This window comes from Amphibalanus amphitrite, unplaced genomic scaffold (genome assembly GCF_019059575.1).
Source record: "Amphibalanus amphitrite isolate SeventyFive unplaced genomic scaffold, NRLGWU_Aamphi_draft 000363F_arrow, whole genome shotgun sequence".
In the NCBI taxonomy this organism is placed as follows: domain Eukaryota; kingdom Metazoa; phylum Arthropoda; class Thecostraca; order Balanomorpha; family Balanidae; genus Amphibalanus; species Amphibalanus amphitrite.
In genome coordinates this window covers 256,928-261,752 of record NW_024881857.1, presented here as the reverse complement: position 1 = coordinate 261,752, position 4,825 = coordinate 256,928, and the positions used below count along the sequence as shown (strand labels likewise).

Genomic DNA, 4,825 nt, shown 5'->3' with positions numbered 1-4,825 from the left:
CAGACCACCAATCTGGCATCTGCGCCTACGTTTGACCACTCAGAACGGGAGCCTGCTTCATTACGATTAGGAGCTACTCTAGCCGCACACCGGTGACCGTCCAGCCAGAAGTTGGACGCCGCTAGCGAGGACGACGATAGGCAAAAACAAGAGATTGACGCCCCGAGGGGCGAGGACAGAAACAACAGATTGATACCTAAAGGAGAAATTTTTGCCGGTAGAGCCTTGGACTCCGCGTGGTGAGGGCACGCGTCCCGGTTATAACAGTCCAGGTTCGAAGCGCGACATCGCACGATCTTTATGAGCCTCCTGGCGTGGTTACGGTTGGTGGCAGGCCGTAGCCATTCGAAGTCAGTGATGGGACCGGCCGTGCGCGGCTATGTGCATACGTTAAACTTTGGGCTCTAAATTCTGTCATAGATCACGAATTGCGCGATCGGAGGGTAGAGGGCAGGCCGGCCAACTTGGCGGGGGCTCTGTACTTGTGAATCCTTCCATTCAAAAGGTTCGGACAAAATTAATGAAAAAAGAATATCCAGGACACGGAGTTGGTCGCCTGAAAAGACGAAATGTAACGTATTGCTGAGCGAAAAAAAGGTTTAGGTAAACAAAATAAACACATAACAGCCCTAGGTAATGGGGTATTTCAATGTGGTCACATTGCATTGTTTCGTTTACGCATTTGTTTTTATGTGCACTGACGCCGCGAAATAAAAATTCGTTTGCCTTTTGACTATTGCCGGCCCCCCCCAGTAGGGACTTTTTGCCCTGACTGGGGGGGGGGGCCAGGTCGATGACTGCGGGGGTTTGGCCCCCCCAGTTAACATGTTAGACGAGGCCTTGACGTCGAGGACGTACACTGAAAAAATTTTTTACTCACTTTTCTGAGTAATGACTGAGTTGCCATTTTGTCCAATGGTAAAACTCACTCTAAATCCGCGTACTCAGGTAAAACTCAGGGCGGAACGCAGGTAAAACTCGGGCAAAACTCATTGCAAGTGAGTAGCATGTGAGTAACAAAGTGAGTTGCCATTTTGTCCGATGGTAAAACTCAGATAAAACTCATTAAGTACTCATGCGTAACTCATGTCCTACTCAGACAACTCAGGCAAAACTCAGGTAATAGTAAGTCATTACTCATGAAAAACTAGGAAGTAACTCACATGTAACTCAGCTGGTACTAATGTATAACTCAGGTGGTAGTACGGCCATAACTCAGGTGGAACTCATCGGTTATTCAGTGAAAACTAGGGCTGTACTCAGGACAGGCGCGGATACAAGGGGGGGGCCATGGGGGCCATGGCCCCCCCCTTGGCCGATTTTTTTCAAAAATAAAATAAAAAGTTAAAAAGTTAAAAAGCTGAAAAGGGGGCCTCCTGAAAATAAAGTGGCCGAAATCCGATGAGTTTTTTTTAACCTACCCACTTAGTTATTTCTTAGAAGACTAGCTGAGAAGACTTCTTTGTTAGAAGATTGGTAAAGCTTTTCATAACTTGGAGGTCTCTTATACTCACAGAGATGACCACTTTTACAGGGCCTCCTAACCTGCACAGAGGGCCTCCAAGCCTGCACAGATGTTGAGATGTTGCCTGAACAGCTAGATAAGCTCAATAGACGCAGTTTTTTTTTGGGGGGGGGGGGGGGCCCAACAAGTGGGAAGATGGGGCCTCCAACAGGTGGGATTATGGGGGGGGGGGCCTCCTGGTTTCTAATGGCCCCTCCCTTGGAGATTTTCTGGATCCGCCCCTGACTCAGGACGTACTCACATCGATAACTCATACGATACTCGGGTGTTACTCAGGCGCCGCCTGAAACGGCTGATCTGATTCGTTTTATATTGGCTCAAGCCAATGTATATAGTCAGGGGAAGGAGGCCCAATTTTGGGCCGAATAACGCAAAATTGGGTAGAGCTTAGCAAAGGGTGGTTTCTGGGACAAAAATGACCGCTGAATCCGAATCTGACCGGTGCGCATCTCTAGCTAATGTTGCACCACTTCCAGAGCACGTGCAACTGCGTCGTTCTTCTTTTTTGAAGAATGGCACCATTTAATAGGCTCGCCGCCCATGATAACAGCTGCCGCATCAGCATTATGCAATATGCATGCATGATGCTGATACAACAGCCACTACCAGGCAGCTAGTCTATATATTGGGATTGGCCAATATATAACGAATCATTGCCCAAAACCAGCATACATATCTGTATTATACCATGCCCGACCAACGTCTAGTCTTGCACTATTCGCCCCAGCCCTTACAAGAAATATATGTTTGTAGAAACGGTCGCATTGCGCTGTATTTCAATTCTGACACACACCAAACTGCGTCGGGGGAGGGATCGACTCCACGTCAGCTCAGCTTCACTCTTTTGCCAGCTTCTCGACCTGTCTTCGCGGCTACAGATGGCTGGCGCTCAGCATTGAATGGTGTGTGGAGCACATGGATAGGTACACACAAACCACAGCGTGTTTCGCACTTTGTGCGCCGTTTGTTGATTGAGCACAAAGTGCGCCGTCGCCAACAGCAAAAGACTACCTTCCAAACCATGAACCCCCACAAGACTTCCGTTCGCTCCACGATGAGCCGGCACCGTTCGTTTCCTTCGGACTTGTTATGATGGGGGTGATCCAAATTTTCGTCACCCGTGTACGCCACCACTCACGCCTTCTCCGCCAAGATGCAGAGGAGGCTCAATGGGCCGTTCCCTGAAAACACAATAAAAGTCAGATTTCTTTTGCCAGTAAGAGAAACGGAAGTTATAGGGCATGCAAGTTGATTGAAATATCAAAAGTTATCAAGTTACTTCAGCTCAAAATTAATGTTAAACCGCGCCGTGCTGGTGCTCTGAGTTTACCGTGATGTACTGGGGGGGGGGGGAGGGGGTCGTCTTCACGTCCCCTCTTCTAACTCGGCTGTTGGGCCGCGTAGCGACACGCAGTAAGCGGCATTTGAAAAAGCATAAAAGATATTTAAGGAAATACTTGGGTAATTTTTAAGGTCAAGTCAAGTGCCAGGTCACCAGAGGTCAGGAAAGGCCGAATTTTGCTTATTTCAATATTTTCGAAAAACTGGTGCTTAACTCGGAACCAAAAGAGCTGCCCGCGGAAAAATACAGTCAAAAGTCCTTTCGACGTTTTTTTTTTGCTGGCGTTTGATCTCAGATTTGACCTCAGGTCAACAATTAAGGCTCCAGAGAGCAAAAACTCTAAAAAAGCCGTTTTTACGAAAATATTTTCTGTAATACTTTCCACTCAAGAGTCACATTTACATATTGTATTTTGCCGTTAGCATAGTGTTCCTCTCGTCGGGACGAATGAACTATAATTAGACCTTGAAAGGCCATTTTAAAAACTTGACCTCAGGTTGACCTGACCAGGTCATGTTGCATATCAGTCGATGCAAACCGTCAAGCTGAACACATATGAGGTGTTTTATTGCACTAGCAAATATATTTTATACATGCCGTAAGGTTGACACTTGAGACATGGGAAAGTATCAAAAACGCTATAAAATGAAATCCGTTCGATATTTTTTTGACATTTTACCTCAAACTGGTGTGAAATCGAGCGGTGAATTCCCTGAGCAAAAATGACAAAAATATCGAACGGTTTCAATGGCACGTTGCGAACGGTGCGATCGTCAGCGACCATTGATATTATACATATATAATATATTGTTAAATGTTAATAATAATCACAGTGTATGATAATAATAATCTTCATCAGTTAATGTACATTTACAAATGATACACGCAATTAATGTTTGTATTGATGCATGTATAATATTGAAGCAAGTTCACATACTTTATTGCTAGTTACGTTGCTTTTCCTTTTTTAATGTGTAAAAATGTACAGATAATGAAACACAAACCTTTTGTGCTGAAGCATGCCGCCTGAGCTCGGCTTAGCCATGATTTCAGCCGCTGCATCGAGGCCTCGTAGTGGTTAGTGCCGGCTTCGAGCCGGCTGAGCAACTCACCACCCGGTCGAACTCGCGCCAGAACTGTAAGAAAGGTTGAAAATGCTTGCTGAAATCGAATAGTGTACGAAAATAAATATGTGTGTAGGCATTAAAAAACAGTCGGAAAAAATAATAACAGTCGGAAAAATAATAAGCACAAACGAGACAAAAGAATCTTAAACGGTTCAGCGAGCGGAATTAAGACCATGGGCTCCACCACCGGGGGGGGGGGGGGGTACGGGGGACGTGTCCCCCAATATTTTACATTTTTAACATTGTGCCTATCGGTGCTGCATGGAAAGAATCGACTTCAAACAACCTTCGCCCCCCCCCCCCAAAAAAAAACATCGGGTCGTGACGGAGCTCTTGTTTAAAGAAGTAAAAAGGGTCAAATGAACGTTCTTTTAGGATAAGGACAACATTATCCCACAAACATGGTTTTTTATTTAAAGATAACATACTCACCTCTTCTTTCTCGAACTACATATGCCGGTTAGGTATCCCTCAGTTTCTCGATCGATCTGCTCCGCCGTTCACGGTTGGCACCGACCTCCTGACGCCGGCGGGGAATGTCTGCTGGTCCATCAGTTCACCTCCCTGTTCTCCGCGGCGCATGCGATTGATAAAAGCTTCATCGACAATCACCGAGTTCTTCACAGATAACTTACCCATCCTTCGCTGCACGCCTTCCCCGCTCCTGCACTCTCCTGCACAATTTCACAATAGCCTCAACAATTCAACGTGAACTACGCGAGTCGACCGCGCCACAACGGACTGAAGCGCGCGCCGCGGTTTTCGAACGCAACGGCTATAATACTCATCACGCGAACTCACGCATCACGCAGGAAACTCACCCTGCCGCGC

General features: G+C 46.4%; 1 long non-coding RNA gene across 1 annotated transcript; it reads right to left on the bottom strand.

Moving 5' to 3' along the window:
• Positions 1–2,276: 2,276 nt before the first annotated feature.
• Positions 2,277–4,229, bottom strand: LOC122389591. Its single transcript, XR_006258002.1, has 2 exons — positions 3,872–4,229; positions 2,277–2,706 (listed from the first exon to the last, which is right to left on the bottom strand). It is a non-coding gene; the product is annotated as an uncharacterized LOC122389591 (long non-coding RNA).
• Between the last annotated feature and the right edge of the window lie 596 nt (positions 4,230–4,825).